The 22,779-nt window shown below is 52.2% G+C and overlaps 1 protein-coding gene across 3 annotated transcripts in view; it reads left to right on the top strand.

Moving 5' to 3' along the window:
• Positions 1-356: 356 nt before the first annotated feature.
• The window catches only part of MAPK4 (mitogen-activated protein kinase 4), a 57,457-nt gene continuing 35,034 nt past the window's right edge, over positions 357-22,779 (top strand). Inside the window, exons 1-2 of one of the 3 annotated variants that reach the window (XM_074857032.1) lie at positions 362-418; positions 15,275-15,441. The gene's annotated coding sequence lies outside the window, so the exon portion shown is untranslated. Of the gene's footprint in view, positions 419-1,064; positions 1,189-15,274; positions 15,442-22,779 lie in introns of all 3 variants that reach the window. The other 2 variants (XM_074857033.1, XM_074857034.1) reach the window with 2 other exon arrangements.

Raw genomic sequence — 22,779 nt, forward strand, 5'->3', positions numbered from 1 at the left:
CCCTCAAGCAGCTCCTCGAGGCAGCTCCCCACAAGAGTGGGGGGAACCAGATCCCCTCAGGCGTTTCCTCACAGGGACGGGGAAGGAACATGATCCCTTCAGGCGTCGCCTCACAGGACTATGGCGCGGGGGTGGGGGGACATGACCAGATCCCCTCAGGCGGCTCCTGACAGAGGCTGGCCGAGGCGCGGGACACACACATCCCCACAACCCCCCCCCCGGGATCCGCTCGGTCGGCTCCTCCCGGGGCCGGTGCAGGGCCACCGGATCCCCTCGGGCAGCTCCTCCCGGGGCTCGCCCCCTCCCCCGGCAGGTGGCCCCCGCGCGGCGGCTGAGGCCGGTGGGTGACGTCAGCGGCGGGGGCGGGCGCGCGGTGCCGGTGCGCCGGGCCGGGCCATGGCGGAGCGGAGCGGAGCCGGTAAGTGCGGTATCACCAACCCCCCCCCCCCCCCCCTCTTCCCTCGGCCGGGCCGCGCCCGGGCGCTCCCCCCGCTCCGCGCCGCTGCGGCGGGCTGAGCCCGCCGGGGGGCCGGTGGTTGAGGGGGTTCGGGGCGGGGTGAGCCGCCGCCGCCGCCGGTGGTAGTGGTGGTTACGGCGGGGCTCGGCGAGCGGCTTCGCCCGCTCCTGCCCGGTGCGGGACCGGAGCTCGGAGCCGGCAGCCGCGGAGGGGGGACCCCGCCGGTCCCTTAGACCTCGCCCTTCCCCGGGGGGCTCGGCCCGGCCCCGCTGCCACCAACGGGCCTGGCGGGGACCACCCCCCACCCCCCCCCCCCCTTTTTCCCCGGAGCCGTGGGCTTAAAAACCGTGATAGGACGCGCATATGCATTCGCTTCTCTCCGGTTATATACTTGCTTGATGGGCATCTACCTGCTTGACGTGCCTATACACACAGCGCTGTGGGCTCACACCCCTACACCCATGCACCACCGAGCTGGTGTCAACGTGTCCGGCAGGTCCCCAGCCCCGTGTCCCAGGAGGGAAAGCGGCTTTTCTCCCTCTTTCCCCCCTCCAAGACAGGCTGCGGTTGCTCTCGGTCTTATTTATTTACTCCTCGCCTGAACTAGACCCTCAGGTCTGCGAGCGTGCGCTGGAGATGGCAGGTTGGCGATGGTCCGGGCTTTAATGGCATCAAACATGGTGAACGGGAGGCCCGGCACTTCGGGAGGATTCATCCTGGATTGGTGTAGTGTGAGTACCAAAAAAGGGGGGAAAACCCCCCCCCCCGATGTCCCAGCAGCTCTGCCAAGCTCTCCCCACACAACCCAGCTTCATCCTCCAGCCCCGAGGTGTGGGTTAGGGGAGTGGGATCCCCCCTCCCAGGTGTGGTGTCCATCCAGAGCTCAACCTTTTCTGGGGGTCGGCGGGGTGTAGGTACCTCTCGAACCTGTCTCTTGAGTCTGTCTCGTGGCCGCGTGCTTCAGGGATGTCGTGGCTGGAGAAGGTGACACGCTGTTTCAAGAGTTTCTTTTGACAAAACAGCTGGTTTGGTTTTGGAGACGCAATGCTTGGATACTGCTGAGAGGGGTTTTGGTCCCTGCGTTCAGCTCTGCGTTGCTTGTTCCTCACAGGTAATTAGACGGGTCTAATCCTACCTGGTGCTGGGAAATTCCCAGGAAATGCAGAGTGCTTTTCCCTCTCCTGGTCTGCAGCAGGAGCCCAGCCTCCTGCAGAACGAGGTATGGGGACGGTGACATCTTTTCCACCACCTTGGACATGATTAAAGAATGCACCTGAGACTCAGATTTGCAGTGCACTTGCCTCCTTTTGGATGGACGGACATCCGTCAGGTTGAAGGTGACAAAAAAGCCCCGTAGAGGTGTGTGGGTAAAAGATTGCAGGGAAAAGGAGACCGGGATCGTAGCGAGGATATCACAGGAGCCAGGGCTGGAGTTGCACGTAATATTTTGAGGATAAATCTCACACCCAGCAGGTGAGCATCAGCATTCCCCCTCCCTGTGAAAGAGAAGAGGGTAAAGGGACATGATAACCCACGTACCATCGATTCTCCTGTGCGTGGGAGACCACTGCTGTGAGCCTCTGCCAGGCCTTGGAGCCAAAGCAGAGAAAAGCCAGGCTCACCGCAGTCCTTCCCCTCCTCAAGCTGAGCCCAGCCTGTTAATGAGAACTGATAAGGCCTGAAATCCCAATCAAATAACCCGTGTTCAGAAAAGACGCTGGACTGCAAACGTCTTGGCCAACCTCAGGCTCTCCAGGTGGAGTGCTTCATGCAGATGGTCTCTGTTTATCTCTTTTTTTTTTTTTTTTTTTTTTATACCTAGAACAGAAATACGAAGACCTACCTCTAGGTGCTGGAGTAGCTTCTCATCCTGCTTCTGCCTCCTGGGTGCTGGGCAGCTCAGCAAGGCAAAATCACCAGAATTAGCATGAGTTGAAATTACCTCTCGATTTTCCAGGTGGCGTGAGGCAGCTCGCTTGCAGTTGAAGCTGTTTTGGTGGATGTGAGTCGTTTGCTCTGACTTGGGCATCTGAAAGTCTCTGGTCTAAGCTGACCCCCCCTCCCCCAAATGGAGGGGACAGGCACCTCCTGAACGGGATTTGTTTCTCCCCACGGTGAACCCCAAATGGAGGGCAGGCGAATGCCTTTCAGACTTGCTGGTTCAGGCTTGGATATCTACATTTAAGTGAGAAAAATCTCACCTAATGCTTGCAAACCTCGGTTTTTAGTCCTTCTGCCTTCATCTTTCCTTTTTCTTTTTTTTTTTTTTTAGCATGACCCTGCTGTTCTCCTACCACTCAGGCCTTTTTTTTTGAGGCATAAATAATGCTTCTGAAACTTTCCACGTCCCCAGGTGGGAGGTGTTGCAGAAATGCAACTGCAGGGAAGCGTTTGCAGCTCATCCTCCTGCAGACACAGAAGGCTGAGTTAAAAACCAGCCTGTTAATTTTGTTCTAATGGCTCTAAGCAATTCCCGCCCCCCCCCCCCCTTTCCTCCCATACCTTGTGCCAACATTTAATTGCTCTCACTCTGAGGAGATACTATCTCATTTCAAGGTTGAACTTACCTAGCTCTGACTTGCAGAAGGGGGATGTTGTTGTGTCCTTGTCACAGAGGTGACGTGTCACTCGCAGCTCCTTGCCCGCAGTGATCAGGTCACCACTTTACCTACTCCTCAGGACCCTGAAGTATTTGAGGTGCTACAACCTCATGCTGAAAAGCTCCTGCTCCACCGTGTAGAGTTTTTGTGGCCATCCCTGGGACTTTGCTGGCGTGCCCACATCATCCAGGTGCTGGTCTGGATGCAGCCGTGACCTTGGCAATGCCGTGTGTCGGTTTGAGCTTTTTTCCAACTTCTAACGGACACATTTCCCATTGCACCTCCACGGACCCCACCACCTCCTTTTGCTCTGGCTTTGCTCTGATGCCGTACGCAGAAGAGATGCCCCACACTCATCCCAAATCCTTTTCTGGCTCGGGCAGAGATCCCTTTTCTGGCCTTGTGTGTTACTTTGCCACGTGAAGACATGGTCTGTCGGACTGTGACTTCCGCTGAGGTGATTTGGGTCTCCATGCAACTGTGTCATCAACCAACCATCCATTAGTTTCTCATTTTTTTGTGTGTTACAGGATTACATTTAATATAATTCCCCAGAAGGAATCACAGATGAGACTGAGGAGTGACAAAAATCCCCGAGGACTGTGCATGGGTGCTGGCTTCCCTCCCTGGTCTCGCCCTGTCAACACCCTGCTTGGGGCTGTGCTGGCACACACCTAATGTGGGGGGGGGGTTTCCTTACACCTTGTGTGAAATTCATCCTCAAAATATTATGTGCTTTGGAGAAATGCAGGCAAACACTGTGTCGAGGCAGTTGCCTGCATCATGCAGCCCCGTTGGCTGTCAAAAAAAAAAAAAAAAAGTCTTTTAAACAGATCTAATTCCAGGAGACTCAGCTGGCTGATTGGAATTGTATTTTTAGTCTTCATTTATTTACCTGAAATTTCTGTCCCATTTTAGCTGGAGCTGACCCCAGTTGCCTGCTGCTTCTGCCTTTCACCTTTTGTCCTTAAAATACTGTGACTACACAAAATTTCCTTGTGTTTCACTGGTTGATTTTTAAATGCTTTATTTCAGCAGATGTTTGGCCATACCGAAATCTTTGTCATTAGGGGTTTTAAGGGAGGTTATGCAGGAGATTGTTGGGAAAGACCCCGCTTTTGTGCAGCGGGGTGCAACAAGATTCTCCCGTCCTCTTTGGTAACTGTTTTATCCCATCGGCAGCACAGTACTCACTTTTAATTTTACTGATGGTACCTAATAGTGAATCTAGCAGGTATCTAATTCTCTATTCCTAGCATGCTTTAAAAGTGCCTTACTTCACAATTAATTCTGTTGGCTGTTCACATTTATTGGATTCCTTTAGAGGTCCTCATCAGTCACTGTCCCTGGACGTTTCTCTTTCAGTGCCATATCTTTTTCCCCTACTTTACCTTTTAGAAAGATCGTGTTTCCGTGCATTTTCCACATCTTATTTTTGCTGGAATGGTTATTCCCCAATTTAACTCTTGCTGCTTTTCTGGGTTTGTAACTTTTGGGGTCTTTGGTAGATGCTTCAAGTGAGTCCCGTACTCTCAGTTCTGCTAAGAATTACTTTCAGCTTTGTAAAAATGCCCTTTTAAATTTAGATGCTGCTGCAATTATTTTGGGCTTGTAGTTCCTGTGACTAGCACAGAAACAGAAAGAAGCTATGACAGAAGAGGACTTGCATTAGACATGGCAGTTCATTTTGGCTTCACCCTTGTCACATAGGTCTGCTCCTGCTCCGTGGCCAATTAACGATGAAACGTGAGCTACTCCATGTGCCAGCAGTGTCTTTTCATCTGAAAGACTTACTGGTGTGTTCCTTGGGCGTGGTATTGATTATTCATTAGTTGATTGCATTGTGGTATTTTTATTTACCTCTCTGGGTTGTAGGCATGCGATGAATAGCGGCAAGATGTTGTCCTCCTTGCACCAGTGCAGCTGAACGAATAGAAGACAGTGAAATTCTGTCTTTATGGCCTTGAGAATGCCCAGCAAATCGTTTTGAGTGTCTTTGACACCTCCGTGGATCAAACCTGATATTCTACAACAGGGCGACCTGCTTATTGGATGAGGGAAAGGCTGTGGATGTTGTTTACCTTGACTTCAGTAAGGCCTTTGACACCATTTCCCACAGCATTCTCCTGGTGAAACTGGCTGCTCATGGCTTGGATGGGTACACGCTTCGCTGGGTAAAAAACTGGCTGGATGGCCGGGCCCAAAGAGTTGTGGTGAATGGAGATAAATCCAGTTGGTGGCCGGTCACGAGTGGTGTCCCCCAGGGCTCGGTTTTGGGGCCACTCCTGTTTAACATCTTTATTGATGATCTAGATGAGGGGATCGAGTGCACCCTCAGTCAGTTTGCAGATGACACCAAGTTGGGTGGGAGTGTTGATCTGCTCGAGGGTAGGGAGGCTCTGCAGAGAGACCTGGACAGGCTGGAGCGATGGGCTGAGGCCAACTGGGGGGGTTTCACTAAGGCCAAATGCTGGGTGCTGCACTTGGGCCACAACAACCCCCAGCAGGGCTACAGGCTTGGGGAGGAGTGGCTGGAGAGCTGCCAGTCAGAGAGGGACCTGGGGGGGTTGATTGCCAGTTGACTGAACAGGAGTCAGCAGTGTGCCCAGGTGGCCAAGAAGGCCAATGGCATCCTGGCTTGTATCAGCACTAGCGTGGCCAGCAGGAACAGGGAAGGGATCTTACACCTGGACTCAGCACTGGTGAGGCCGCCCCTCGATGAGTGGGTTCAGTTTTGGGCCCCTCACTCCAAAAAGGCCATTGAATGACTCGAGCGTGTCCAGAGAAGGGCAACAGAGCTGGTGCAGGGTCTGGAGCACAGGTGTGATGGGGAGCGGCTGAGGGAACTGGGGGGGTTTAGTGTGGAGAAGAGGAGGCTGAGGGGAGACCTCATGGCCCTCTCCAACTCCCTGAAAGGAGGGTGCAGAGAGGGGGGATGAGTCTCTTGAGCCAAGGAACCAGCGCCAGGCCAAGAGGGAATGGCCTCAAGCTGCGCCAGGGCAGGGTCAGACTGGCTCTTAGGAAGGATTTCTTTGCAGAAGGGGTTGTTGGGCGTTGGAATGGGCTGCCCAGGGCAGGGGGGGAGTCCCCATCCCTGGAGGGGTTGAAGAGTCGGGTTGACCCAGCGCTGAGGGATCTGGTGGAGTTGGGAACGGCCAGTGTGAGGTTCATGGTTGGACTGGAGGAGCTTCAAGCGCTTTTCCAACCCAGATGATTCTGTGATTTCTGAAGAAAATCACATACTTCATAGGATTTGAATTACTTTTGCTGCACCGAATCTCCTCTTTTGTGTCTTGATGTCTTCATACTCCTCACCTAACCGACTGCTGCACCTTGCAGATCTCACCAGCTGCGCTTCCCAGGCAGGTGCTTGGCACTGGGAAGCCCCTGTGTGTTTCCCGGGATCTGTGCTAGGGTGAGGTTAAACAATGATCCGTTCCAAGGGCTTTCCAGGCAGAACTGCACAGCAGGATTCGCAGGAGCTGATTTCAGCCCTGCTGAAAAGTGCTAGGATGACCTTGCAGGCGCTCCTTGTCCCTGGGGCTGGCTCAGGAGTGGGACAAGCTCCTAAATCTCCCTACCAACACCGTCCCCTGGCTTGGAAGTTGCAGGGGGAATTAGCGCTGCTTCTTCCTGCAGCACTTTACGTCTGAGCTAAGCCTGTCTTTAAAAAGCAGCCGGCGTGGTTGTGCTTGGAACAAGCAGCTCAGTTTCTATATTATACACAACAGTCATCTCTGTAGGAAGCTGGCCAGCCCACGCCGCTGCAGCAGCCCAGTGCTACATGCCTCTTAGCATGCTTATCCTCGGGGCGTTCCTGGGAGGAAGGGAAGGAGCAGGGAAACTCCAGGGAAAAGCTTTCCCAATCGCTGATGCGAGCATCCCCAGTGCTGTGAGAAGCAGTGCCCTGGCTACACGCGTGTCCGGGGGGTCACTGGCGGGGATGTTCACGGGGTTTTTCTGGGTGGTCCCCTCCTGAGACCCGATGTAGATCCATCACGTGCATGTGGGAAACCTTCATCCTGCTCTTGTGCCTTTTGTCTTGCGTCTGCTCTCGCCTTCCTCACCATCCATGACCTGCCACGCATAAAAAGTTACCCGCTGCTGTCCTGAGCCATTGTCTTGGCTGAGTGATGGGAGACTTTCTGAGTCCGTACCAGGGAAGCGGCCCGGCTGTGTCTCAGCTTCATGTTAGGATCAGGGAAAAGCAAACAACCCCCCAGGCAGATACCTGTCCAGTGTCCATCTGTTCCAGCTGCTCAGATTGTTTGCACAAGTCAGTTCTTGGCTACATCTGATTTTACAACAGGATTAATTACATGGTAACTGATACACCTGCAACAATTAGCTACGTAAACCAAGATAAAAAGCTTAATCAAATTTCATGTTTCAGCGTACAGGCCGCTTCCTAAGCCGTCCTCCTGAAATCCCTTCCTAAAGGAAACTCTGTAGATCATCTCCAGACCCTGAGAGAGGCTTGTTCCTACGCGTTGGTGAAGCGGGGCAGGGGGAAGGCAGCGTATCGGCTGCGGAGGCGTGAGCCTTTCTGCAAGGAGTTGTTCCCCCTTCCCTATCTCTTTTGTGGCTGTGATGCTGCTGGTCCCTCTGGAAGGAGCTGGGGGTATCCCAGCCCCAAACTGCGTGCTCCTGGGCTGGGGTTTTATGGAGGAAAGGAGGCAGAAGAAAATGCAGGCTGGATCACGTTTGCAATCAAGGTGGAATATCATTCCACGTCTGCCGTCACAGCACCGGTTGTACCCGGCCCCTCGCCGGGGTTGTGTGCTCCATTAACTCCCCCTGCCCCGTCCTGTGAAATACGGAAAGTTTTGAGCTATTAGAAAGTGCCTTTGGGTAAAGGGAAATTAAACCCTTGCCTGCTGTGAGGAGGCAGGGCTGGAAATGTGAATGTGGAAATAGGTCCTGGCTTAAAATGACTTCAAGGACAGAGGGTAGGTGCTGGGCTTCTTGGGATCTGATTCAGCTGGGACCAGTTCCAATTAAAATGAGATCAAGGAGAATGGGAAGATTAAAAAAAAAAAAAAATTGTTCCTTTGCATTTCTGTCAGTATTGAAACATTGAGACTGGTTTGCATCTCTTCTACAAACAATGAAGCTGACCCAGAGAGTATTTCAGATAATTTCTTTTAAGAATTCTTCTGCTCTCTGGGAATTCTTTCTCCCTTTTTTTTGTAATTTGAGGTTGTATCAACTTAAGAAAGCCTTTCCTCGGAGCCTGAAATAAGCAGGCCAGCCTTAGTTTCCTACAGCATACCTCCCAGGCTGACTGTGGTCAGAAATGCCATAAATTAGCAATAATTTTGTGCTTTTAGTAAGGCGGTAAGCACGGGAGCAGAGTGCTGCTGTTTCTGTGAAGGCAAGGCTTGTCGGGAGCGAGGAATGGGCGGCCAGGGAGCTGGCGGGGAAGCGGGTTTATGGGAGAGCTGAAAAGGGAAGCCTCGTGAAGCAGCAAAAAAATGTTTACAGGGTGGAAAGGGGCAGCTCTCGTTGCTCCTGGGGTTGCTGCTAAGTTGAAGGGGATGCTGCAGGACTGGGGCCAGATGTGCATACAGCTGTGCTAGCAACAACAGCTGACCTGTGTTCCTCGCTCCTGCACGCCCGTGCCTCCTCAGCGAGAGAAATTTTAATGCAAAGTTGAAATTTCATACTCACGTTTCTCTCGTCCTGTTTTTGCTTTACTCTTGAGGTTGGTTTTGGGTTCTTCAGTGCAAGAGGCAAACAAGGAAATGTGAAATTTGATAAGACTCTTTTAGGAAAATAAAGCTCCGTTCGTAACCGGTGGTGTGAAGGGATCGCAATGCACATGGTATCGTCAGCAAGTCCTCTCCTTTCTTGCTTAAATAAGGGGCAGGGAAATCTCAGGTTGGATAGATTGGATCGGTGGCCAACGTTAACGGGATGAGCTTCAACAAGGCCAAGTGTCAGGTCCTGCACTTGGGCCACAACAACCCCCTGCATGGCTACAGGCTTGGGGAGGTGTGGCTGGAGCTGTCTGGAAGAGAAGGATCTGGGGGTTCTAATTGACAAGCAGCTGAACACGAGCCAGCAGTGTGCCCAGGTGGCCAAGAAAGCCAACGGCATCCTGGCTTGGATTAGAAATAGTGTGACCAGCAGAAGCAGGGAGGTGATAGTCCCCCTGTGCTCTGCACTGGTGAGGCCACACCTGGAGTGTTGTGTCCAGTTTTGGGCACCTCAATACAAGAGAGATCTCGAGGGGCTGGAGCGAGTGCAGAGGAGGGCAACGAGGCTGGGGAAGGGCCTGGAGAATAAATCCTGTGAGGAGCCATTGAAGGAGCTGGGACTGTTCAGTGTGAGGAGGAGAAGGCTGAGGGGAGACCTCATCACTCTCTACAGCTCCCTGAAAGGACATTGTAGAGAGGTTGGTGCTGGTCTCTTCTCCCAGGTGATTAGTGACAGAACAAGAGGGAACGGCTTTAAACTGCAACAGGGGAGGTTCAGACTGGACATGAGGAAAAAATGTTTCCCAGAAAGAGTGGTCAGAGAGTGGAATAGGCTGCCCAGGGAGGGGGTGGAGTCCCCACCCCTGGATGTGTTTAAGGGTCGTTTGGATGAGCTGTGGGGGGATGTGGTGTAGGGGAGAACTTTGTAGAGTCGGGCTGAGGGTTGGACTCAATGATCCCAAGGGTCTTTTCCAACCTGAATGATTCTGTGATTCAGGTGGCATCTTGATGGGCTTTACATTTGCCAAACAATATCTGTGGTTGATATTATTGACTTTTCAACTTGTCTCGCGTTCCAGCTTCACCTGAGTCTTATTAGACAGGGGCTCATTCTGCTTATTTAAAAAGAAAACAAACATTCTGAAAGTCATCAAATGGCCACCCCCGCTCCCAAAATACCTGCTGAATTTTAGGCACGACAGACGTCCATGCCATCTGCCTGCTTCTTCGGCGCCGGGTTTTGCCCGGCGTTAGCGATCGCATCACCACGTCCCCTGATGTTAAGGCAGGTGAGCAGGTGGAACAGCTCAGCGCATGCGACTTCAAGTTTCTGGTAAATACCGATTGATTAACAAAGTGTAAATGCTGCAGAGAGCACTTTGCTCAACTGGCTGAGGATGAGGGAGACGCGAGGAGGATTGTTAGCGGCGCTAATCGGGCTGGTAGAAAGGAGTTTGATCACGGCACTTGAAGGGCCTCATTATTGTGTGTTTGGAGAGCGTGGAGGCAGTTGTGCATGCGGGAAAGGCTTTTACAGTCTTTGTCTCCTCAAGTCATTAGAAATGCCACAGAAAGATGGCTCTGAGGATGGAAAAAAACTATTTTATCTCCGAGCTGGAAAGCTAATTGCTGTCTGCTCTTCAAACGCAGCAAAATGGGCAGAGTGCGTTTCGGAAGAAGTTTGAAGGAAATTCCGATTCTGATACTTGCAGCATCTTTTCAGTACCTGAAAAATGTGTGTTTCAGCAGATCCCAGGAGCAGCTGTGGGGTTAACGCAGTAGCAGAGCAGCTAGGGGAAAAACTATGACTGCAAAGTTTGGCAAATTCCTTTTTTTTTTTCCCTACGAAGGAGCTTGGGTTAGTATTTTTGCTCATCTCACCCGTTTCATTTTGCCGGCGCCATGAGACTGAGGAGGACAGACCCTGGGAAGGGGATGTGGATGCCTGTCCCCCGTGGAGTCCCCACATCTCCCCATGATTTAGGTTTATATCGTGGAATATAAGCTCATCTCCTACACTGCCCTCTTTTATCTGAATAAATCTCAAGTGCCTGCTACTACTCAGACAGAAAAAATAATCTTTATTGCAGTAATATGCTTGTCAGTTTTCCTTTATCCCAGCAAAGTACTGTAAGACCTGCAAAATGCTTTAGAAACATAAACATTTTTTGAGCAATATTGAAAGGGGAAAAAAAAAAAAAAAAGTCTCTGAGACTTGAGTCTTGCAAACCAAACCACTCAGCCAGGTTTTCTTGGCATGATTCCTTTTGCAAAATGGGTATCTTACCGCCCGCTGGAGCCAAAAGTCAAGAAACGGCTTAAGGCTGTGAAATTGCTCCATCCTGATCGCTCTTTTACGGCCCCGTGCAGAGCAGGAGGGATGTTTCAGAGCAATATTTGGCTAAATGCTGGGCAATGGTGGTCTGGAGCCCAAGCTGGTGCAGAGGACCTTAATTGCATTGCTCTCAACGACGCATAGGGCAGGCTGATGCTCTCGCCCTATGTTTAAAAGAATCAGATTTGAAAACAGAGCAAACCAACCCAAACCTTCAGCAGCCTCGCCGTTTTGCTGTGGAGCTTATGTCTCCCTCCCTCCTCCATTCGGGCACCCAGATCTTGATGGGAAGCAGGATTGTGCCCAGTTTAGCAGGCAGCGATAACCCGGCAGCGGGCAGGCAATGCTTCATTCGTGCTCCTGTGAGGTGCTGTTTGAGCTTTGCTACTTATGTTCCCCTCCCGTTTGCATCTTCTTTTCAACAAAAGTGTGGTGGTGGAACATTTCTTCTCCTGAGTAGCGATCAACTTGGACACGAAGTGCTGGGCAATGTCTAAGAAGCACAAGCTCCATGTGGGACAGAGTGGATCTTTCCAGGGCTCTGGAGGACCGCGGTGCATGGTTGCACCCCCTCAATTTCTCATCCTGGTGAAGACTACTCCTGACATGAAGAATTGTCATTTCACAGAATCCCAGAATCATCTGGGTTGGAAAAGCCCTTGAAGATCCTCCAGTCCAGCCATTAACCTCAACTGACCGTTCTCAACTCCACCAGATCCCTCAGCGCTGGGTCAACCCGACTCTTCAACCCCTCCAGGGATGGGGACTCCCCCCTGCCCTGGGCAGCCCATTCCAATGCCCAACAACCCCTTCTGCAAAGAAATCCTTCCTAAGAGCCAGTCTGACCCTGCCCTGGTGCAGCTTGAGGCCATTCCCTCTTGGCCTGCCGCTGGTTCCTTGGCTCAAGAGACTCATCCCCCCTCTCTGCACCCTCCTTTCAGGGAGTTGGAGAGGGCCATGAGGTCTCCCCTCAGCCTCCTCTTCTCCACACTAAACCCCCCCAGTTCCCTCAGCCGCTCCCCATCACACCTGTGCTCCAGAGCCTGCCCCAGCTCCGTTGCCCTTCTCTGGACGCGCTCGAGTCATTCAATGGCCTTTTTGGAGTGAGGGGCCCAAAACTGAACCCACTCATCGAGGGGCGGCCTCACCAGTGCCAAGTCCAGGGGTAAGATCCCTTCCCTGTCCCTGCTGGCCACGCTAGTGCTGATACAAGCCAGGATGCCATTGGCCTTCTTGGCCACCTGGGCACACTGCTGGCTCCTGTTCAGCCAGCTGTCAATCAGCCCCCCCAGGTCCCTCTCTAAATTTTTGTGACTGTCTTAATTGCATCTAGGCAGCAGCCTGAGTGGCGTGTCCCGTAACAGACTGGGTACCTGCAATGGGAGCCTGTGGTGGAGCAAACCCAGGAGAACTAAGCCTGGTCCTTGTTGCAGAGGAGCTGGATACAAGAGCTGGAGCACTGGCTGGATCTGTTTTCCTCCCTCGCTCACCATGACCCCATTAAAATTTAAGGGTAAAAGTAGGGGGAATGGAAGAGAACTTGCTATTTAAGGCTTAATTCATTTTTAACCTCAAGCATTAGCTGGAGTTTGTGCAAACCACTGGCAAGGCAATTAAAGTGTCTTTTTAATGGGTTATTTTTGTACCTTCACTGGGGTGGGAGCTACAAGATCCCAGGCTGTTGAGCTGCCTGGGTAGGGGCCATCCTTTTGCTGTGCTGCTCTGATGCTTAATCCCTAATTAGCTTTTATTCTTGAGCCCTGGCTGAGTCACAATGAGAAGAAAGGTGCAGAATGTGGCTGGATGGAACATGGGGAGCAAAATATCTGGGCTCCAGCTTGGATCCATCCTGGAAAAGAAAAGACTTTGGATAGTGCAGCGTCCAGTTTATTTGGAAGTTGCTGGGTGTTTTGTAGGAGTAAGCTCCAGGATCAAAAATCAATGAAAAAAATGGATTCTCTGAGAGTTCCTCTTAAATCCTGAGGCTAATTAGGAAGGAGGAACTGCTACCCCCACTGTCTGCGTGGGACGTAGCTGCTGCACCCCACGTGGTGAAGGCTGCTGTGATGATGATGAAATCTAATTTCAGACTCATTTTGGGGGACACCTTCCCTGGGGGACACATGTCCTGTCTGCAGCCGGGGACAGGACCTGGGGTTCGTCACCTCCGTAGGACTGTGGGATGTGGGGGGTGCAGGTCCCCTGAGGGCACCAGGCCACAAACCCCAGCGTGTTCATCCTGGATCATCCCGGCCTCACGTTTTCCTCTCTTAGCAGAGTGTGTCCTCCTGAGTTACTCGTTCCCTCCAACCTTTTGAGTCTGTTTCACAACACAGCGTTGGAGGAATGCAAGCTCAGGTCCGGCTGAATTAATTCCTTGTGTAACATGGCCAAGAGAATCCAGGGATGAATCTGTTTTTCTCTGCGACATGCATTCATTCAGCTACTGCCTGCATTAAGGCACCTTGCGATCTCTCTCCACCTAGGTTGTTTAGAGGAATGCTTTCTAAAAATAGCTGCCTGGTTTGATGTCTTTCCAGTATTATTCTGTGTAGCACTAAAAACCTACCTAGAAAGGCTGTCCAGTTCATTAACGTTCCCTTAAAATGCAGCTAATCCACGTAATCTCATTATAGTAGTAGGTGATTATACTGAGAGCAAGCTTTAGCAGTGGTCCAGCAAAGCTTTTTATTCCCCATCTATTATCTGGATGGCTAAAAGTCACTGGGAGTGTGTTTCGGTTTTGGTCGGGCTATTTTAGGACCAGGACTTACAACATTTTTGTTTTAATTCTCTAGAAAATCTCCCGCGTTATTTTTGATGATGCCGGCGCGATTTCTGTCGCTGGCTTTCAGCTTTTGCTGGCTGCTGCCATCCCATGACTCCACACCACAGTCTCCCAAAATCATGAGACTGGGAAGCATTAAAACAGCGGAGACTTTTTTTCCCCCAGAGTAGAAGAGGGAGAATTTGGCCGTGTGAAGTTGTTTCACGTGAGATTCCCGGTTTCCAAAATGTTTGCAGGTGTGAGACCTTGTGGCCTCGTTCTTTAGGGAGTCAGACCAAGGAAAAGTTTGGGATGAAGCAGTGAAGGATGAAGTGGTGAAGCAGTTTGGGCTTGAACAGCGGCTTGAAGTAGAACATCTTCCAGTAGACGCTGCTGCTTAAAGCCACGTAGACTTGGATCGAGGTGACCAAATATCACAGAGTTTATGGTGAAGTACCACGTCTGGACAGTCTCCTGGACATACAATTAATTCTCCTGGAGGTTTGAACCTATTCCTGTGCTGTTTATGATGGGTTACAGGTCATGTTTTCCACCTACTCGGTCTGGCCGTGCCTCCGACGCCTCGGGGAGCATCATTTTGGTGAAGGCTGCTGTCGCCCTCCCAGAGGGTTGTTGGTAGATGGATGGCTCTGATCGCTCGCTCCTCTCGAGGACGAGGGAGGCAAGAGCACGTGGCTGGAGGTTCAGCTCCCCCGAGCCCCCGGCGGTGTGGCCTGGGAGGAAAAAGGGACATCGGGGAGGGGGTTTTCTGACTGGGGCACTGGGCAAGTCTCCACACCACGTAGTTTTACCCCCTTTCCTCTCTCTGTCGCGGGGGGAGCATCTCTCTTGCTGAGTTGGGGCTGCAGCAGCATGGGGCCATGGCTGTGGGACTGCAATGGGAGGAGTGGGGGTGGAAACCTTTTACCAAGTGGTTTCTGCAGACAAATGCAGGTTTGGTTTGTTGTTTTTTTTTTTTTTCCCCTCTCCATAAAGCCTGTCTTCGTTGTTTTCCCAAGCTGAGCATGCAGATCTGCAAGCGATCCAGGCCTGTCCCCCAAACTAAACTGGATGAGATTTGTCAGTGAGCAGAGGGATTAAAGGGGAGGTTAATCTCCACGAGACACAAGTGCAAGCACTTTTGTGAGATCTCAGTGCAGTGTTTTGAGAGGACATCAGGCGCTTTGCTCGCAGAGGTAGCTCTTGGGGCCCATGGAGGGTAGGGGCGAGTTGAGGAGTCGCTCTGCCACCTCTCTGCTTGCTGGCATATGTTACACATACCTCCTTTGGGGCAAATTCCTGGTGTGGGCTCCTCAGTCACAGTAAAAAAAAAAAAATCCTCTAGGGCCGTTTCTATGGTTTTTTTAAATATTTTTTTTTTTAATAACCATCCTGCTTTTGCTTATCTTGGTCCAGCCCCACCAGTGATAACACAGGCGAAGTCCTGACCTGTGGTGTCCTGGGGAGTGAAGGCTCAGCTCTCCGACGAAGCGCCAGCAGAGAGCAGATCTCCTCATCTCTTTTTTAGAAGAAAAGACTTTGAAGTGCCAAACCAAAAGGGCAAAGTGATTTGCCCCGATAAGGTATCGTGTTTCTGCTCTGATTTCTGGCTCTGGGAGAGGCTTCTGAGTCATCCATTCTAGGAATTACTTTATTTAGGTAACGGAAATAGTTTTAAATTGATGTGTTGTCAGCCATTAAAAGCCTGTGCGGCATGAAAACCGCAGCTGGCAGGACTAGGGCTGAAGAGGGAGCAGGATGGAGACTGCAGGTGCTGTCTGTCTCTCGGGGATGGCTTGACAGAGGTCGATGCCTTCCTAGAGATGGAGCTGGGTTTTTGCAGCTTAATTCCACCTCAAACACATGTACCTAGGCTGGTGGGAGAGGGCACGTTGGCTGCGGGGTGCGCGTACTGAGCTGTGTTTGTTCAAGGCACTGTCTGGTTGCTGTCTGGCTGCAGAGCACCGAGCCTGGAGCGGTTTCACATGCTGGGTCCTGCTGGGAAACGAGACCTTTCCCCACATCTCGCCTGAGTTCAGCCGCTCGCAGGCCTCTGCCACGGCTGATTTACTAAAAACCACCCGTCTGGCCGGGGGCAGCCGGGTGGCTTTCCTGCACCGCTTAAAATCCCTGCGAGTGTCAGCAAGTTCTTCATTGTTTTCTGTTCTTTCTGTGAACTAATGAGCGTTGTCTGATTTTTCTTTTTTCTTTTTTTTTTTTTTTCCCCCTGAGTGTAATTTGGCCTGGCCACAAATGCCCTAGCCATTAAAGAGGAAAATTCCCATTTTCCTGCAAGAGGTTTGGGCAGCAGAGGTGGCTTTGCAGTGCTGAGTGATGCTGCTCCGCTCGCTTACGGTACAGTGGTATGCCTGGAAAATCGTGTGTGTGTGTTACTACCATTCAAGCCAGAACTCTGGAGTCATTTTTGTGCTGCTTCCCTTTGGTTTTGCCTTCTCCCTCTGGCTTTTCCCACAGGCTCACAGAGATTTCAACTTCCATCTGGGGCAGCGCTATTTGGTGCCTTCTGGCCTTTAAGCTGGTGGCAGCTCTGCTCATTTCCTTCTCAGTGGGCTTCCATTTGGATCTGGGTATTAAAGGCATCTGATAAGTACTATTTTTGGAGAAATAAGTATATGATCCACTCTTGAGCAGGTTACAGGGCTGTTGTTTGCTACAGCCGGCTTGTCAGGACGTGGTAGATCCCAAAGGTAAAAAAATTCTTCATGAAAAACAGGTTACTTCAGATCACCCGGGGTACCTGATGTGCATCAGCAGCTCTAGCGAAGCTGGGAGGATAAAACCCGGGTTCAGAAACCTGGAGTACACTCATCAATTTGACTGTAGTAATCTCTGACTCTTTGGTATAAGTAGCTCTGGCGTAAGAGGGTCTGATTCTGCGCAGGGGGAGGACTCTGCTGGTGATAATTAGCAAGAAGCTTCACTCAGAGGAGCTCTCAACAGCAGTCCTCTGACTTGGCAGTTTGCTTTTAGACAGGTCCAAGTGCTCGCCCATATCTGTGCGCAGTGGTGCTTTCTGGGGTACCGGGGCAGGATGTCTTTGGTGGAGACCCCAACACCGAGGTAGCTGAGGCCACACAGTGCAAGAGCATCGCTTGTTCTTCAGCGTCCTTCAAAGGCTGAGTGGTTCCTGTCATTGGCTGTGTTCATCAGCAGGTTTGGGGAACAGCTTGTTCCTCTCAGATCAAACTGAGATTTTGCTGGGGTGGGTTCTTGTCCCCCCCATTTTCCTGTTTCCTTGAAATTCTGTTGGGCAGATCTGGTTTATTGTTTCTCCTGGGGTGCCCGGTGTGGGGCTGGACCAGAGCCCAGCCAGTAGGCATTGGAGTGTGTGGAGGGTCTCAGTGTGGGGCCCCCAAACTCCATGATAGAAACCTTGTATTGCTGGGAGGTGCAGGAAGTTGCGAAGCAGGGAACCAGATCCCATAGTAGATCGTTTGGGCTGCAGGAGGGAAGGGAAGAGGCTGTTTGCCAAGACAAGAGCAGAAGCGTTGCATTTACCTGCGTTCAGCCCTGAAGAGTCACCCTCCCCAGGGCTCTCTGTGGAATATTCCTGCAGAAGTGTAGGAGTTTCACTAAGGCCAAATGCCAGGTGCTGCACTTGGGCCACAACAACCCCCAACAGCACTACAGGCTTGGGGAGGAGTGGCTGGAGAGCTGCCAGTCAGAGAGGGACCTGGGGGTGTTGATTGCCAGCCGGCTGAACAGGAGCCAGCAGTGTGCCCAGGTGGCCAAGAAGGCCAATGGCATCCTGGCTTGTATCAGCACTAGCGTGGCCAGCAGGGACAGGGAAGGGATCTTACCCCCGGACTCGGCACTGGTGAGGCCGCCCCTCGATGAGTGGGTTCAGTTTTGGGCCCCTCACTCCAAAAAGGCCATTGAATGACTCGAGCGTGTCCAGAGAAGGGCAACGGAGCTGGTGCAGGGTCTGGAGCACAGGTGTGATGGGGAGCGGCTGAGGGAACTGGGGGGGTTTAGTGTGGAGAAGAGGAGGCTGAGGGGAGACCTCATGGCCCTCTCCAACTCCCTGAAAGGAGGGTGCAGAGAGGGGGGATGAGTCTCTTGAGCCAAGGAACCAGCGCCAGGGCAAGAGGGAATGGCCTCAAGCTGCGCCAGGGCAGGGTCAGACTGGCTCTTAGGAAGGATTTCTTTGCAGAAGGGGTTGTTGGGCGTTGGAATGGGCTGCCCAGGGCAGGGGGGGAGTCCCCATCCCTGGAGGGGTTGAAGAGTCGGGTTGACCCAGCGCTGAGGGATGTGGTGGAGTTGGGAACGGTCAGTGTGAGGTTCATGGTTGGACTGGAGGAGCTTCAAGGTCTTTTCCAACCAAGATGATTCTGTGATTCTGTAACTGAGCACCGGGAGCCCGTGTTTATTGATGGAAAGGACTAATTAAGTTTCAGCCTTGAAGCAGTTGCTGGCCCGGGAGCTAAGAGCTGCAGGAGTCTTGCCCGTATTTCCCTCTGCTTTAGTAACTCCGTTACTGTGACTAAAGCTTGGAGAGATTTCCTAAAGACATACGAGTCCATCACAGGAGCAGCGGGCACCAAACTCCCCAGTCTCGGTCCGCTGCACCCTCCGCCGCGGGGTCGCTGCTGCTCGGCTCCTCCGGGTCGGAGATGGCCTCCACCGGCCCCGGCGGGAACGCTGTGGCGCGGGGAGCACTGAGGCAGAGATAAAGGACGTTTGAAAGGCTTTTGCTGAGGCGGAGAGGGATGCTGGGGTGAAGAGAGGGGATGAACAAATGAATCTCGTTGTGCTCCTGCCAGATCCAGCTGATACAGGAATCGATAAGCTAAGCCTATATGATGAGCACAGCCCCTGCTAGACCCCTCCTGCTTTTGCAGCACATTGTTTAATCTTGGGCCCAGTTGAAAAGGTGGTTCAGGTATAACGGTTTGCAGGATCCGGCCCTTTACAAGGTGTTTAAGTGAGAGATTGCTGTTATCCTTTAATTAGCACCTGTGGTGCTCTGTTAATAACAGACATCTTGTTAGGACACTTGAGCTTTAATGAATTCAGCCAGTTAGAGGGATCGCCGCCACTTGGAGGGGGTTCGGTGAAAAGGAAAAGCTCATCACATTGTCATGGGTCTTGTGCGGGGAAATGCTGGGAGGTGGCAGCCGAGAGCCCATGTGAAGGCACCCAGAGCCCCACCCTGAGCCCGTGCGAGGGTACCCAGAGCCCACCCCAAGCCCATGCGAGGGCATCCAGAGCCCACCCCAAGCCCCTGTGAGGGCACCCAGAGCCCCCACCCTGAGCCCGTGCAAGGGCACCCAGAGCCCCACCCTGAGCCCCACCCTGAGCCCGTGCGAGGACGCCCAGAGTCCCCTCCCCAAGCCTGTGCGAGGGCACCCAGAGCTGCACCCTGAGCCCCCACCCCGAGCGCGTGTGAGGGCACCCAGAGTCCCCTCCCCAAGCCCATGCGAGGGCACCCAGAGGTGCACCCCGAGCCCGTGTGAGGGCACCCAGAGCCCCAACCCTGAGCCTGTGCAAGGGCACCCAGAGCCCCAAGCCTATACGAGGGCACCCAGAGCCCCACCCCGAGCCCGTGCGAGGGCACCCAGAGCCCCACCCCGAGCCTGCGCGAGGGCACCCAGAGCCCCAACCCTGAGCCCGTGCAAGGGCACCCAGAGCCCCAAGCCTATGCGAGGGCACCCAGAGTCCCCTCTCCGAGCCCATGCGAGGGCACCCAGAACCCCAAGCCCATGTGAGGGCACCCAGAGCCCCACCCTGAGCCCATGCGAGGACACCCAGAGTCCCCTCCCTGAGCCCGTGCAAGCGCACCCAGAGCCCCAACCCTGAGCCTGTGCAAGGGCACCCAGAGCCCCACCCCGAGCCCGTGCGAGGGCACCCAGAGCCCCCCCAAGCCTTCAGAGGAGCGAAGGGAGCAGAAAGTTCAGCGCAAATCCCAGCAGCAACGTGAGGGCAAATGCTTTCCTTGTGCAGAGTGGTGGGGGGGAAGAGAGAGAGGAAGAATGGAAGAATAAAAGAAAACTTCTTAATTCCCTCATCTTTGTGTTTTATGGCACGAGGGGTCCCGATGATAAAAATCTCTGTTTGCATCTGTGCAGAGGCAGCTGCTGCAGCTGCTCTCAGTGAAAAAGCGAGTGAGAGGTAAATTGAAACTGTAAAATAGTTCCGTGTTCATTAAGAAGGAACGTGTCTCTACATTTCCTCCATTATTCTTACATGCACAATGTTTCTTGGGAATTTGATTGTATAATTCTCTGTATAAGCAACCGTATCCCTTCCTCCGTCGCCCCTCCGTGCCCAGGCAGCTGGTGGAAGCACAGGAATTGTGGCAGCTCCTGACCTTTCCCTCCGGCTGTGCTGTAGGTTTGAATGATGATTTTTGACCTCACATGATTTATTAAATCGATGGGATTTATGGTCTGCAGAACAGGAGAGTTTTCCAACAGAGAAAACTTTTGATATGTGCTTTCTGAAAGTACCCCAAAGCTTGCCTAGCTTTAAACTAGGATAGATAATGGGTGGGAAAGGGGGTGGGAATAAACTTAACTCTCAAATCCCTTAAAACTAGTGGCCCTTTGTGTTTTACTGATTTCCAGCACCCCAGCAAAACCCGCTGTCGAGCACATGAGCAAAAAATTGGGGTTACTCCAGCAATATAAACAAGTTAGATTTATTTTCCTGGCATGTCGTCTTGGTGTAACCGCCAATTTTTATTACTCTCTGCTCCTGACCCTCTGTTGTGCTTCAGGACCTGTTGGCTGTATTCTGCTGCAGTTTGCCCTGAAGCTCCCATTGAATTTGGTTTTTCAAGTGGATGGCAGATCTTGGCCTCATCATCTTGAAAAACCCCTGGGACTCTGCTTCGTAGTTCCATGAAAATAAGCCACGTTTTCTGTCAACTGCAGCCAAATAGCATCGCTGCTGGTTTTACGACTGCTGTTGGACTCGGCAGCTATTTTCATTAGGCCACTGAAATAATACTTTTTCATGACAATAGACTTCTTCATTTTCAATACTTTTGCATTACAATAGACTTGGAGAACCAAGAGGAGAGGGAAAAAAAAATGGGATTGCTGATGCTGGGGCCAGCATCCCCAAACTCCCTCTTGATTAGCAGCTGTATTGCTCCAGGATCCAGCCCTTTGTTGGAAATACACATTTAAATAGTTATTCCCCCCGCTGCAATTTCCAGGCATCAGCTGCTCGGATAACTTGGGAGCAGCACCCAGGCTGCGTGCAGGCTTTATTTAATTTCTTGAATGGAATAACCGGTCAGAAGTGATGTCTGATTTGGATAATAGAGAGCACTGTAAGAAGAACTCCTGTAACCTTTCAGGGAAGGCTGCTCAGCCTGATCCTTTGGGTTTGCTGCTGTCTTGCTTGGAGGAGGCAGAGATAAGGACAAACGGAGACAGCCATCAGTCCTGTGGGAGCATGTTGCTTGCTGGTCCCTCGGCCATGGCGCGTCTCAGAATCATCTCAGTTGGAAAAGACCTTGAAGATCCTCCAGTCCAACCATGAACCTCACCCTGACCATTCTCAAGGCAGATCAAGCCCCAGGAGCCAGGTCATCCCGTCATCAGGCTTTAGCGAAGCAAGCTGTATCTTTGTGCTGATCTGTCTGAACAGTGAGAGAAAGGAGAGGTGACCCCATCCCCTTCTGTGACTGGCAGCACTCCCTTGAAAACAGTTTGAAACCTTGGCCCACATCTAAAGCTCTGACTTTTGTGCAGTTGTTGACACCTGAATATCAAATGGGGCTTTTTACTGGAAAGTTACAGAATCCCAGAATCATCTGGGTTGGAAAAGCCCTTGAAGATCCTCCAGTCCAGCCATTAACCTCACACTGACCGTTCCCAACTCCACCAGATCCCTCAGCGCTGGGTCAACCCAACTCTTCAACCCCTCCAGGGATGGGGACTCCCCCCCTGCCCTGGGCAGCCCATTCCAACGCCCAACAACCCCTTCTGCAAAGAAATCCTTCCTAAGAGCCAGTCTGACCCTGCCCTGGCGCAGCTTGAGGCCATTCCCTCTTGTCCTGGTGCTTGTTCCTTGGCTCAAGAGACTCATCCCCCCTCTCTGCACCCTCCTTTCAGGGAGTTGTAGAGGACCATGAGGTCTCCCTCAGCCTCCTCTTCTCCAGACTAAACCCCCCAGTTCCCTCAGCCGCTCCCCATCACACCTGTGCTCCAGACCCTGCACCAGCTCCGTTGCCCTTCTCTGGCCACTCTTGAGTCATTCAATGGCCTTATTGGAGTGAGGGGACCAAAACTGAACCCAGTCATCGAGGGGCGGCCTCCCCAGTGCCGAGTATAGGGGCAAGACACAGGGGTCTCCTCATATTCTGAAGCACCTCTTCCCTGGTTGGTTCAGCGGGAGGGACCCAGCCGCAAAAGCAAGGACAGGAGCATGGTTTGCCATCCTTTTAGGGGTGATTCTGCCCTCAACCCCTCTAAGTGCAGAAGATTCTGCGGGGTCATCACTCAGCCAGGGACTGAGATGTAGCCAGGGCCACTCTGAAGCCCATGGCTTTGCTCATGAGATAAAATGGGGCTCTTACTTCCCTTTTAGTCTCATGTGTTGTGTTTTCCTTTTCAGTGCTTCTAGAACTGTACTAATTGTTAATAATTAAGCTGACGAGGCAAAACTTGGTTTCCTTCCATTGCATCTAGAATAAGCCAAGAAGCTCGGCGTGGGAGCTAGCGCTGCATCCCATCCAGTCCTACCTGGTCTCAGCAAACCCTGTGGAGTTTGGCTCGTAGAACCAAAAAGCTGAGAAATGTGGTGGGTTCTGGGTGATGGGGCTGAGAGATGGGTTATAGAGACGGATCTCAAACCTCACTTTATTGAAGGATGTTGGCTCAAGCCCTATTTCACAGAGTTCCCTTTGCCAGTAGGAAATTTTTGTTACTTTTCTTGCTTTTTTTTAA

This window comes from Strix uralensis, chromosome Z (assembly GCF_047716275.1).
Source record: "Strix uralensis isolate ZFMK-TIS-50842 chromosome Z, bStrUra1, whole genome shotgun sequence".
NCBI classification, from domain to species: Eukaryota; Metazoa; Chordata; class Aves; order Strigiformes; family Strigidae; genus Strix; species Strix uralensis.